This window comes from Anomalospiza imberbis, chromosome 4 (assembly GCF_031753505.1).
Source record: "Anomalospiza imberbis isolate Cuckoo-Finch-1a 21T00152 chromosome 4, ASM3175350v1, whole genome shotgun sequence".
NCBI classification, from domain to species: domain Eukaryota; kingdom Metazoa; phylum Chordata; class Aves; order Passeriformes; family Viduidae; genus Anomalospiza; species Anomalospiza imberbis.
In genome coordinates, this window is record NC_089684.1 from 57,701,361 (window position 1) to 57,716,297 (window position 14,937).

Below are 14,937 nucleotides of genomic sequence, written 5' to 3' on the forward strand. Positions count from 1 at the left end.
AAGCAATTTTGATCAATCTTCTGTTTGCTCACAGCAGATCATATCACGCCATGTTTTGGGCCACAGGCTGTAGAGACTGTGTGTGTGAGGCTCCCAGGTGTCCCAGCCAGTATCAGGGCTGGTGTGTCCTGCCTACTGACCTGTGTGTGAGATCCAGAGAACAGCTTAATACCATTAACCAGCCATGTGCCTCTTAGGCAACTTCCAGCCACAATCCAAGCATCCCAGCTGGCCAACTTTTGCTTTCCAGCTTATGAAAACTTTCCAGCCTCTGCATGTGGTTGACTCCAGCAGCACAGTCAGTGCTGGCAGTTACACAGGGTACCAAACACTATGTAGAAAGTGTTAAATAATTCTGTTTTGGAAAAAAAAAAAATATAAAGTGGGATAACTACAGTTTAAACAATTGAGATTTTTTTTAATGCATAACCTTATGTCAAAAACAACATGCTCAGAACCTCTTGCAGTGTTTTCTTATTTCTAATGTTCTTTCCTCTTTTCCCATTACTTCAATACAGTAGCAAAGACAGCAATTTCTTTTCTAATACCTGTTCAACAAAGTGTCTCAAACTTGCTTTAAAAACCTGGGAATATCGTAAAGATTTTTAGCTAACCAAATAATATGGCTAGTAAAAAAAAGCAACAAGGCAAAGTTCTAGACACATAGGTTTCCTGAGATTTTTTGAGGCTGCAAATTTCAAGCTGAGTGTGATTCATTTGTTCTGAGTTTAACATAATGGTTTTAATCTGTGCAAAAGAACAGTGTGACTGGCGTCTCGGAAGGTGAGGGGTAGAAGTGTCAGCAAAGCAAGAAACAATAAGGTCATTTGTTACTCCCAGAGGGAGGGAGAGACATGAACATGACTTTTTATTACTTCTACATCTATAAAGATGTGAATAGTACTATTTACAGATATATGTTACACTTTAGTGGTGACTGTCAGCCTGTGGTGAGCCTGTGCTATGTATTGAACACCCAGGAAATGCTCTGATTAGCAATGTCTTATGTAAGAGCTGTGCCAAATGTGGAGAAATCCTGCTGTCCAAAAGGCATCTGCCCTTTTCCTTAAACTCATTCAAGCCTGGGGAAGTTCACAAATATAGATTCAAAATGTTTCAACCATTCATATTTGTACTAGCAGTACTACAAAAACAGCTGTCTCAGATGTGAATTTGAGGGAGAAAATGTTTCAGATTAAAACAATATATATATCACTTAATTTTGAGTCCTGTCAGATGCCAAAATCCTGTGTAAATCTATTAACATCCAACTACTTATGACAAATGAAAACATCATGTGCAGGAGCATTACAAGGTTTTCTGCATTTCTGCAGACAGACCTGTGGAAGCTACTGGGAATAAGGCAGTATTTCCTGCTGTGCCCATTTTGTGGACCACGTAAGAGCTCAGTTATCTCACATTCTACATTGCTGTATAGAAGTTAATATAATCTCCCCTCCTACTAACCTACTTTTTCTTTTTGCTGCATAAATTTCAGAAGCTGAACTCTAATTCAGAGTAGTTCCTTTTTCCAGCATGTATGTGCATGCACACATATACATCTGCTCACACCTGCTCTGCCTATTTTTAAATGCTAAGTCCTGAGTGCTCTGGAGTAAAAAGTTATGAGAATAAAGCGAAGACAACTTGATGACCTCTCTGCCCTTTTTATACTGCCGGTGCTTATTTTTGTCATATTGGTCTTGATGTGATATTCAGCTGACATGACTATGTTTCCAATCAACAATTTTAAATGTAGTGAAATGTGACCTGAAACCTCAATAATTTGAATAATACTTTTTGCTCCATGAAAGCTAACTCTTTTTATAGTGTTCTTCTCAATTGAATTACCTAGAAATAATTCTGATATATTTTGCTTCAACAATAGTGTGAAGTGGAAGAAGAGTGCTTTTAGCAGAGCCAAGAAGTTTGGTTTAAAATAGCTCAGTACGGGGAGGTACAGTATCTTAATTTAGCCAAATGTCAGGGTGGCTCAAACACTTCCCAAGTTCTTTTTGATTTTCAGGTTTTTCCTAATTCCAGCTTCTGCCCAGTCTAAATTTACATGCAATTTTATGTAAGAGGCAAAGAATTTAATCTGTCAGATTTTGTTTATAATCTGCAGGCATCTGATTTCCTAGCTTCCTGAGAATGATGAAGGCAAGCTCAGAGATCCTCATTCCCTTAGGGCAGCAGCTCAGTTCCAGTGCAGGCTGGCAGGGAGACTGGAGCAGGAAATTGGAGCCTGGGAGGGTGGCACGTATGTCCCCTCACCCTGTGCCAGAGGGCCCGTGCTGCCTGGCAGCCCCCCTCCTCCTTCCTTCTCCCTGTCTCTGCAGCTAAGGTGAACCTGATCTCTGTTCAGATGAGTTACTTTGTATTTTTAGCAGAATATGTGAGCAGAAAATGATGCTGTTGGAAATTCTGTTAGAGGAAAACAAAGGTGGAAATTGTGGAAATTATAGTATACATTTCCTTCCGGCAGCAGGCAGTGCTGTGGAAGTGATGTAAGTGATCTCTCACTTGTGACCATTTGACTAGGAATACCTGTGGCCTGTGGAAGCAGTAAGTGTGGTAAATTCCATAAGTGCAGAGACAATCCTCCAGAATTCTTCCAGTATGCAATACTTAATAAATAATTAACAAAGAATCTGAGTACCATAGGCAGAAACCAGAAGACTCTGGCGAATTCTGGGTTACCGAAATGCAGGAAGATTTTTTTTCCCCTATTTGCAGCAGGTAAAGTCAAGAGTGCTAAAGAACTGACAGGCATTCTATCTGCTACACTGTGTCAGGGTACAGATGTGGAAAAGGTCCTAGGTCACTTTGTGCCATTTTGAAGAGCAGCAAGCGAAGAAGCAAAGTATCCCATGGAAAGTTTAATCTTCTGATACCAAGTTCCAACTGTAGGACATGCTGGCCTGTGTTGAGCTTCATTTTTACTTATCCCTTTGCTTTGATGAAAGGTACCAGGAAATCCAGAGCTGCTATTTCCACAACTCAGAATGTATGCTTTGGGCTTTCACTCAGAACTTTCTGTCACCACTGCACATTAGCATGGGATTATATGACATATATCACTTGACATATATCACTTGAAAAGTAGTTAAGGACAGTAAGCATAACCAATAATCTTGTAAAATGCAGCATCAAATCCCAGACAAATATTTCTACACATGTATATAAATGCATCTTTTACATAGCTGTCAACTAGACAAGATCTTTGTCAAGTTTTTTGGTTTTGACCATTGAGCCATCACATGAAGCCTTTACAAATGGCATAACTACCCTGTATAGGTCTTTTAGGAGTAATTGTGCTCTTTATGCACTCCTGGAGTCGAAGAGCCTAATTCTGTATCAACTTTGTTTCCTTGGCTGCCTCAGTGGGATGGGAGCCTTATGGGTATTTCTCTTCAGAATGTGTGAGCGGCATAACAATTAGTACTGGCTAGGAAACAAGCACTCAGTTTCATGAAAGCTGGTGGGATTACTGCATGTGCTTTTCCTCGGCACTAAATTAAACCTTGAAAAATGCTTTGCACAAGAAAAGTACAGCAACCTCATCAGAAATCATGGTAAGATCCTTCACTGATAGGATGTAACTTTGGTACAGCTCTCACTTGCAAACTCAACTATCACAGCCCTTAATTTTTAATTGTTAAATTAAATTTAATTATATTTTATTAATTTAATTAAATTTAATTACATTTTAATTTTTAAAATTTTTATAAATTAAGTATGTCTTGAGTAAAAACCACTTTCTTCATATCCTGATTCAGGTAGAATGAATGAGTCATTAAACATGGGCCTCCCACTCTTCAGAGCTGTGCTTTAAACAATACATTTTGGAATGTGTTTTTCTAGTTTGCCAAGGACATCATTTTCTGACATGTATAATAGAAAGGCATAACAAAAAGTGATGAAGGTGATACAAAAGAATGAAGCAACCTGTTTCCCCTTGGTATGTAGGAGATCTCTTGGCATGTTGCCTTGTTCCTTGACAAAATCAATGTGCAAACTCCAGCTATGACTTCTTTTTGTTACAAACCCAGCACTTTGGCTAAAGAAAAAAGGAATTGGGAATTGCAAAATACAAGAAGCAGTACTGGTGGCAGCAGGAAATTCTTCAGGAACTGCAAAGCTCAGGATGCACCTGTAGAATTGCCAGGCTCTCCAAGAGAAGGGGAAGGAGCAGATGGGATGACACTGAGGAGAGCCAGCAGGGGAAACTGTTGTATTGTGTTATTTGGTTTGTCCCTGTTTTTCACTTATTTATGGTTTCATCCCAAGTTGTCTCCCTTTCCCTAAATGTCAATCCCATCCCCACTCCTCCCAAATCCCTAGAAATGTCCTTGTCAATCCCCACATCCCCTCCCTGGCACCTTGTCCGTCACGACTCTCCATCCCCTCTCTCTAGAAGCTTCCACGCAGGGCGTCGAGTGATTGGCCAAGAGCCAGGGGTCCCCCCTCCTCAGCTCCCCGATGTTGTCCTGCTTGTCGATGGCTTCATGTCCCGCTCCCCTCTATCCCCCGCTGGTGGATAGCCAGACCCCTGCCTTGTTTCCAGCCCCTAAGAAAAGGGGTTGCTCCGGTCTCCTCGGGGGCTTTCCAGCGCTGTACCCCTGAGGCCAGGAGCTCCCCGGAGCCAGCAGTAAGCCTTGGATTGATACAGCCTGGACTGTCTCCTCCCGGTTCCCTCACCCTCGCCGGCAGTGCCTTCCGAGGAAAGCGCTCCTAACCCTCAGCCGCTCCTGAGCACGGAAGGGCGGCTCCCCGCAGGGGAGCACCAAGAAGACTCTTCCTGGACACTGCGGCAGGAAACAAGCACAGAAACGGGAGGAAGGCGCTTGGTCCTAAAAGGCAGAATGGTTTGGACCCTTCGGGATCTTTGTTTACAGTGAACAAAGAAAAGAATCAGTAATTGGTGTCTGTTACCCTGCCTCACAGAGAACAGCGCCGTCAGTGCTGTCAGGGCTCCAGCTGGCAGCAGGCGAGCTCGCACAGCCAACACAGGGAGAGGCTGGGGCTGCTCGGACAGACAAGGGAAAGGAACCAGGCTGTGCATGTCTGCCTGGACAATGACCAAGGAATAGCTGTTTCTAAACAGCCCTGCCCTGGACATGGGCTTTAAATGCACATCTAGTCATACTGTATTAATTTGTAGGGCAGTCAAAGCTGCAGTACAGTTCAAAACATCGGAGCTGAAGGACAGATGTCACCACTTCTGAGACTGCTCAGGGTATGGCTCTTCATGTCAGTGCAGCTCGCCAGTTGCTTAAATCTGCTGAAATAATATGACTGTTTCCACATCACATCCTAGAAAGAAACAATTTACAATCTGTCATTCCAGTGCCATTTCAGCAGAGCACAACACCAATGGAAAAAGCAATCAATGAATTCTGGAATCTTAAGCTCTGTTACTGGCCTTGAAAAGCTCTTGTCTCTTATGCTGTCTCCATAGCCTGGTGGGAAACAATGTAATATAAAAAAATTGAGGTAGTTTTCTATGTCTAAGTCTGGTAGGACTTTCCTGATCAGGAAGATTTTAGAGAAATTAACATATACATATATACAAAATTTAAATACCTTTACAAAACATCCCTGAACCAATAATTGAAGAAGAATTTTATAGGACAACAGCAAACAGGAGTAACCATCCATACAAAGATAAACATACCCTAGCAGGCAATCAGAAAGATTTTGGAAGTTAATGTACTGATCAGGAAAATTTAGCACTTACTGATAAAAGATTCTTCCTCAATGCTATAACACAGTATTTGAAGAAGGGAAAAGACAGTTTGCTTCCTTTCTTCTTCCAGTTGTGATCTCCCGTGTGAAAGTGAGGACATTTGGAACACAAATTAGGTAAGATGGAGATTGTATTCTAGGACTCAAGGTCTCAGAGTCCACAACTTCTGCTTTACCAAATCCCTAATGGAAATAATTCTGGGGGGAAAGAAACCCCCAATTTCTCCTAACACAGCCATGCTGTAACTCTTTACCCCAGCTTCCCTTAATCTCATAAATTTCTTCCAAAAATAGTGATCTAAGAGGAAGCATTTCTTAAAAATCTTTCCAAAGTCATGTGGATGGGAGTCAGAAAATTGTAAAAGTCTGAACACCACAGCTGTCCATGAGACACTTCTGTATGCTATAGCAACAAATTTTCCAAGAGAATATCAGAAAGTTATCCAGAAAGGATAATTTCTTCTACTGTCTAGAAAGGATTGTCAAGAAGATGAAGCTATACTCTTTTTCAGGGGTGCACAGTGAAAAGACAAAGGACGATGGTCAAACTGTGCAGCAAGGGAAATTCTGATTAAACATTTTAAAAAATCACCATGAGAGTGGCTTCCCAAAGAGATTCTTGACTCTTCATCCATAGAGGTGGAAGAAAAAAAATGAAGAACTGAAGAACATCCTGAGTAACCAAATCTAACCTTATACTTAAAGCCATGATTTGAGCAATTGCTGGGGCCAGATAACCTGCAGACATCCCTACATCATTCAGTGATATTTTAAGTTTCCCAAGAATGGCAATGACTAAATATCTTTCTGGAAGGGCCTGTCACACACAGTATTTTCTTCTTTTTTATTTCACAACACTTTTGCCTAACTGGAAAGACAGCTTTATTTTTATAACATCATTAGCCATCCATAAAATTTTAGCAGTCATAATGGATGCATTTATTTTAAAACCTGATGCCTAACATGTTTTATCAAGATCACTTAAAATTCTAATTTAAGCAGCACAAATAATATTCCACAGCATGTTGCGTTCACAGTCAACCTTAAGCTGTCTGGAGGTTTCCCTTAGATGCAATTGACTTCAGTTATTTTCTTCAAGGAAACATTAGCTAGTTTTCCATCTGTCTTCAATTCCCTAAATTCACCAGTATCTTTGGTGACCTGTCTGATAAAGTTCTTTAGTTCCACTAGATAGTCATTAGAAAACATTCTGCAAATCATTTTCATAAAACGATAGCTTCAGAGAGACACAGCTTGAGGCACCTCTCAAGGACAAGAGTGGCTTTGCAGTGACATAAGCCCATTTGCCCTTACGACCCTCACATGTGTCTCCTCTGGGACTTGGATTAAACACGTGTGCTTAAATGGTCCATAACTCAGTCTTTACTATGGGTAGTCATTTTCTGCCCCAAACTCCTATGTGAGTGTTGTAGGCACAATGACCCTATGAGACATGAGAACAGACCTTACCAGTGAAGACAGTGTTAAGTTTTTGAGTCACCTCTGCTTTATCAGTGTTCTTTGAGACTGGGTCACCTACCCTGTTCAGCAGTGGCCCCATCTTTTTCTTTCTGTTTGTTCAGCTTTGTTTGTGTTTGTGGAAGCCATTCCTGGTGCCCTTCCACACCTCACAAATTTTAACTTTGGTTTAGGTTTGGCTTTCTTAATTTCTTCCCTGCTTGTCTGTTACACACACAGGGCCAGCTAGGACTCCCCTTGTCCCATAGTTCCTGACTTTGGAGACATCCTGGTGTTGCTTTATCCAGAATGGATCCTTAGAGACACATTCACCCCCTTGCTCCCAGGTCATGTCACCTGCTCACCATCACTCCCACACCCGCATTCACTGCAGCCACCAGCACCAGGGACACAGACCCACTGCTGTACTCACACCCCAGTACACACCCAGGCACACAGTCTGGAAAACCATCACCCAGGGAAGAGCTGGGAAGGAGCTGAAGTCAGGACAGACTGGCTCAAACAGACACAGAGCACAGCCAAGTGAACTGACCAGCCAACTATTCATATGCAGTTGCCCTTTTAAGTCCCTTACCTGTCTATTTCACCACACTTGTTCCTCACAATCTACCTAAATCACTCTTGTCCCACCTTTCCTTCCCCTCCTAAACATCTTAGTATAAGTCTGCTGTGATCATGAACTGCTTTTTTCCTGCATCCCACAATATATCCCAGGAAGAATATTACTTGGTTTCCCCACCCTGCCATTGTCTCTCCAAGGTCCTTTGTGGGCGTGCAGATAGGCTTTGCTACATAATTTAACAGTCTGGGAAATGCTTCTACATTCCTCCCAGACAGTCCACCCCTGCTTCTGCTCTCCCCTTATTCTTTTTTCCAACATTTGAGCTTGGTCAGGAATTCCTGATTTGGCCAAGCTGGATTCCTGCCACAGCTTTGACTTCCTGCCCTTTGGAATAGGCTACTCTCATGCTTTGAGATTGTCCTTGAATCAACTTGTTCTCTTGGCCTCCTTTGAAATTCAGCGGCTCCTGAACATCACATCCTGGGTCACACCCACCAGGTCTCTGGAGAAACCACAGTCATTCAGTCACAAATGTTTCTATCACACCAACTTTAGTGCATTTACAGTTCTGTATCTGTTCTCCTTCATAAAGCCACTTTTCAACATTCCCTAAGCAGTAATTTTTGACTGATAGTCTGTTCAGATCACAAAATTTCCCATCCTGCTGATTGGCATCTAGAAATAAGTCACTGACTCCATGAGTTTTGAGAAAACTACTACCCGATCATTTCATCCCCCATAAAAGACAGAGAAGCACAACTTCTCTACTGTACCAGGTCACTGAAAGACACCCCAGTCACTGGTGGTGCCCATCACCAGAGCACTGGACTGATGTGCCCTGAGAGGTTGGTTTTGCACGTACAAACTGTAGAAGTGGGGCTGAGGCAGAGAGCTGCAGAAGATGGCAAAAGAAGCTGTGAGCATGGAGAGGGGACCTTCATGAGCAGCCCAAGCAGGTCCACTGGGCCCCATGTAACTTTCTTCCTATTTGCAGATCTGACGGGTGTTTGACAGATGGACCAGATCATCCAGTGACTCGCACAAGAATAAAATAGCTTTGTTCTGGTGGCCCTATGTCATCCCCCATCCTGCCCCTCAGCAGTGCACAAGTATTGTATTTGAGAAAGAGGAGGGAAAAGGGATGGGGGAAGGAGACTGGCATGAGCCTGTGCAAATACAGGAGGGTTTTGTCTTGAATCAAGGGTTCTCGTTTTAGATGTTGCTTTGTCACATGCTGTTGTGCTGGCTCTTTCTGGTTCTGCAATTCAAAACTGGTGCATCAGCCTTGGGGTGCAGTCCAGCATTAAGCTCTTTGTGCATGTACTTTTCCACATTAGTTACACAGAAAGCAGAAGCACTTCCATATTGGTTAGATTTTATCTGTATTGTTATTTCTTTGTTTCCTTATACCCTCAACTTCCTGCTCAAGTTTTGAGAAACAACTACACCCTGTTTAGCCAGGCTTGTGTGCAGGGTAGTAAAAAGGTCACCAACAAAAGCTACAAGGCACAGTGGTGACATTTGGTCCTCCCACACTCTCCTGGTGTGAGAAGGCATAGGAAAAATAGTCGGTTCCAGTTGAGACAGCAGAGTGCATTATTGAGAGGACACAGGCATTTGCTCATCAGCATGGGCTGATCCGCTCTCGTTTCCCCACCCAAACCCATCTGCAGCACATGAAACAAAACAAATCAACTTCCACATGGAAAACAGGCTGCTTACAAATGATGCGGGTGAAAGACATGGACAGCCCCAGCAGCCTGTAGCGGGCAAACTACAAATTATGACTCATCAATTTCTAGGATGAATTTCTGTGCCTTGGGTCCAGCAGCTTGAGCCTGTTGCTCTGTGGTCATAGAATCACAGAGTCACTTAGGTTGGAAAGGCTTCTAAGATCACTGAGTCCAACCATTAACCTAACAGGTCAGGTGAGTCTGCTCTTGCCTGCAGCACTCCTTGGAGAACTTGTGCATGAAGCAGCCCGGATGAAGTCCCAGTTCCAAACCCGGGGGCTTTAGCCCCAGAACGTACCCTCAGCATGGAGCAATGTGTGTGCATCCACAACTAGATGCAGCGATTGCAGTGATGAGAGCTGGCGTTCTCCTGCCCAGGTGGTAGCGTGTACAGCTGCAGGTAATGGCAATGATCTGCCCCATACCTCTCCTTCTTCCTAAGAAGGGGTAATACTCATCATGATGATGTTACTTGCAGCAAAAATAAGAATAAAGTGTCCATATTGAGAACACTCAGAGAATGCATAGTCACACTTGTGACTAATATAGGTATGAGGACTTGGGAAAGTAGTTTTACACCACTTTCTATCCAGCAATTCTTAAATATAAGGATGCCTATGATCTAATAGTGTTTCTGCTTGCACGGAAAAGTCCTGGGTGCTTAAACATAAGTACATTAGCAAGTCCACAAGTGTACACTCAGAGGCAGATAGCAATTAAGAAATTACTAATTTTCCCAACAAATTAATTCAGGAGCACCTCCTTGCAAAAATCCAGTATCAGTGAGACAATGTACCTGCCCACACACACACAGAAAGCATTTCTAGTTTTGAGGACTGGTGCACAACCAATTTCTTTACAATTTTTCAGGATACTTAGAAGAAAAGTTAAGGACTGATTTAAAAAGACATTTGAAAAGCTACCAGTGTCTAAAATAAAACAGTAAAAATACAGCTGTGTGTCTTTAAACTCGATGATCAATTTTACATCTACATTACTGATTGCTCCAGTAAGCTACTTAGATACAGGTCGGGTACAAATTAAATCACCATTTGAAGGAAACAGGGATTCAATGTAGTAGTCCAAAGTTATAAGGTAAATGCAGCAAACCCTCAGCTTTAGTTGCTTGGAGGAAGCTGTGTCTATCTGTACACTTGCTACACAATTTGATGCAGGGCAGTTGTGTGCTAGCAGAGCCCTGCACTTCGTGTACAAACCACACAGATAACATAGAAAGGCTTGTGAACTTTCAAACAGCTTCATTATTCAGCAAGGCACAGAACAAAAGGAGGCAATATCCTTTCAAAGAATTGAGAAAATGCTGAAGAGGTTAAAAATTTTTCAATATATCATGGAACATTGTAGTACCAGATTAGCTGGCAAAGGTCTCACAGCCAGTTACCTCATCCATCAGGTAGATTTTTGTATTGCACCTGCAGCAAATGCTGTCACTTATTTAGCACAGCACAGTACTTTGTGTCACTGCTGTTTGCAGCCTTGCAAGTGGGAAGAGAATTTCCCTTGAGTTTACAAAAGAAAGGAGGCCTATGCAATCACTTGGTTTGCTTCTCTGTTCCTCTCTCTGTCAGCCTGTTTCCTCCTAAATTCTTGCACACAAATTAGCCAATTTCAACCAGAAGTTGAATCTTGCACAGTAATTAGCCAGAAATTTCAACCAGGAAGGCTGCAGAAGCCTTCCTTTTGTTATTTCTGTGAATGGAAGCCACACTATTCTGTTCTGAAGAGATTAACCCTCCCTGATATCTGTTTCTTAGAGTTGAACATATAATGAAGCATTTTGTCATCAGAAGTAATCTTAAAGAATTTACAGGAGAGGCAAGTGTAAATAAAGTCAAAGTCTGTGTGGAGTAACATAAAGTGATCAAGACAATATGACAATACTGAAGAAGAAAACTATGTAACATCAACCAGGTGAACAAAAAAGATTTGGGGTTGGGAAGGGAATGCTGATGCTCAGACCATCTCCAGGCAGCTCATTTGGTAAACAGGAGTATAACATGTCCTGTGTTCCCAGCAGCAGATGTGCCTTTGCACAAGACACAAATGGGGTTCTTTTCACATGCTTTAGAGGGCCACCAGCGCAGGTACAGAGATGAGGCACCTTTGTCTCTCTGCCAGTCTCTTTGCCTGCCTGTAGCTCTAGGTTAGGTGCAGTGGGGGCTGCCACCAGGTAAATAGAGAGCAACTTACAGGTTAAATGACTCCTATATGCTGCAGGTCATGCACTGCTCACCAGGAAAATTTACATTTTAGCAGCATCTACAGAGGAGGTGAAAGCAAGAAGAGCTAAACTGGATGCCCAGACAACCGAGTTACAAAGGCTTTTTTTGCAGGAGATTGTGTGATTAGATGGTACATATTTTTTCACAGCTGTCTCTTTGTGCTACATGATTTCCTTGTCCCAGCCCTTTTATCACTTAATTTTCAATGTTCCTCTCAAACATTTTCTAAATGTTATGACAGCATTTGCCTTTGAAACTGGGAAACAGTGAAATTACAGTCACTGCTATTCCAACAAAATTCAGGAAATATATAATTTCTTTAATTATTACGACAGCTTCTGCTCTTTTCAGATCAAGTTCTCTCATTTGTAAGTTCTGCTGAGAAGTGACATCCAGAAATCTGAGGTGTCCACAGTACTGGGAGTGTTTAGTGGCACTGCAGATATTGTGGTTGTTTTGGAAAGATTCAGTCACACCTGCTGCACACCACCTTTTATCAGCAATTTCTACCATGAAGGATTCTTTCTCTCCTCAGCCATGCTTTGGATGACAGAACTATCTACATTTGAAGGTAAAAAAAGAAAAGGATAATCAAAAATTTGAGTGATCAGGCCTTGGAATAGCTGGAGGATAGTCTTTTATCCCTAGTTGCCTCAAAAATATCATCCACAGAACTCTCAGGTAGCAGTGGGAACCTGCTGCTTTTGTCTTACAATACTCCTATGCTGTTGGATAAATTGTACTTAATACAGAACCATTTCTATCAAGTTCCCTGCTGGGAACACCTTGACATGGTGTCAAGGCAGAGGCTGACAATTGGATTCCTGAAGTATTTCTGTCTTCTGGTCTTTCACAAACACTTTCTAATCACCCCATCTGAAGATTTAGTGTAAAGGCTTTCAAAAAAGTAACACGCCTTGAAAAGATCTGTTTAGATTTGATATCTTGGAAATTCACACAGCTCAGAGTACTCCAGAAACTGGCTATCAGTTTATGAGATACAGTGCTTTCAAAAACTGTGATTTTCCTTATACAGTGGAAAAATAAGCACTAGGAAAACAGTTCAAGAGGAATAGAGATCCATGAGCCCTTAACTGCAATCATGGGGGAAATTCTGAGTTTGGATTTCAGTAGGGTCCTGTTTACAGAACTGAATTCCTGTGGAATAAAGTCATTCAGCTTAAGGTCATTGGCACTGAAAAAACTTCTAAGGGAAGAAGTGAAATCCAGCTCACTTCACAGAGCTAAGGGAATGCAAGGCCCTTGCACTGCTTTTCATCTCCCTTCAGCCCTCCTTATTTCACTTTATCTTCTGATCTTCCTTCCCATCTCATTCAGGGAATACTATTTCATCTCTTCTTTGCTGAGGCACTTTTATTATCTTAATCACACCTCTCGTGGAAATACTCAAGGGCCAGAAAGTTTGTGAGGAGTGATTTGATGCTTGCATTCATGCTGGGAAAGAATCTACCACCTTCTGAAACGCTAGGAGTATGAGCTTTTACTGGTTTTTAGTGCTGTCCAGTCAACCCTGCTTGTCCTATTTATTCACTCTGATTAGGCTGCCAAGGCTTGCTGGAAGGAGGCTTGACATTTACTTGTCTTTGACACTCCTCATGTAGTTTGAGGTGTTACAAAATCTGCAGCAAGGACACCTTCCAGAGCCTCTTGAGTCTGCACTCACCTTACTTATTCGTTCTTCGGGAATCATTGTCATATCTGAAGAGATGGAAAAGTTTACTCAAATCAGGCTACTGAAAAATAGGACTCTTAAAGTTTTAAACCTTTAAATTAACTATTCTATCGTTCCACTCTTAAAGTGACTCTTACTGAAGCTATGTATTTTCAATATCTAAAGCAAGTAGAGATTGCAATGTTACTACATAAACTAGCTGGTTTTAGTTAATGAAACTAAAATCACAAGTAGAAAACACAGAAAAAAGGAAAAACAACACAGCAAAAATATTAAATTAAAGAACTTCTCTTGTATTTGTATATAATAAAATAGTTCACAGTTCAGCTGTGAGTACTTTGCCGTTCACATTTACAGGATGGTGAAAATAGAGAACAATCAATGGAGCCTATCAAGGAAAACCCACATGCTTATTGAAAGGAATGTGGGGAAGAACTTACTTTATGAGTTAATTCTTACTGAACTGTCTCCTACAGATCTTCCTGCACTGTGTGCACTCTCAGCAGTGGGGACCACAGGGGCCACAGGAGGTGTCATAGAGAGAACACTGTTATCTCTCCTATGAGGAGATGATATTGTTATAACTGCCTGACCACTTCAGGTCTGGCAGCCTGATATGTCGCTTTAAAACTGAGGTTTCAGTTCTGCAAAGTTCACATAATTTCTGGGAAAATGTAATCAGAAAAATATGCTTAGCAATACCACTTGCCAGTACAGGCTTTTGTCAGAGCATGGCATATCTCAAGTCTTTCAGAAGAACTACTTAGGGCTGGCTGAGATTTGTCACAAATTCCTTTTTTCAAATTCAGTCTGTTAAAGACAGATGCTTGGTAAACAATCATTAAAAATCTATGAACAATTTATAGTTAACATTCTGGAATTGCATCACTTCTTTTGTTAAGATTTAGAGATTTGAGTCTTACTTGGTTTTGACTTTTTGACTAAGGAAGTAGAATTGCCCTCTTTGGAGAGTACAGTAAGGAACCAACCCTCTTGCAGAGAACACTTAATACTTCCTTGGATTATTTCATACAGCCTCAAACACCCATAATTTACACACTTGTCTTAAATATTAATGTGAAAACTAATCCAAGCCTATGGGCAAGGGAGAGAAGTAAAATAACCCATTGTGTGTTGATAGACTATGTTTTTATGACTACTGCAAAGTCGATTCTGCAAAGTTGCCTTCTCGCCTTACGCAAAGTCAGATTCAACACCTGTCCTGTACAAAACAATTAATTTAGAGCAAACAGACCGTGGTGATTTGAATTCATCTTTTACTCACACATTAGATGGAGCATATCGCTGCAGGTATTTGAACGAGGACTCCAGGAACTCTACAAGTTATTTCCCGGGGTTCACTTGTGTGCGTTACCACCGATTACTTCCCGAAGTTTACCTCGGGGAGGTCACGGCAAAGTAAGGCACAGAGCGCAAACAGCATCCAGGCTCTCGCTTTCCCGCCCCGAGCCCCGAAAA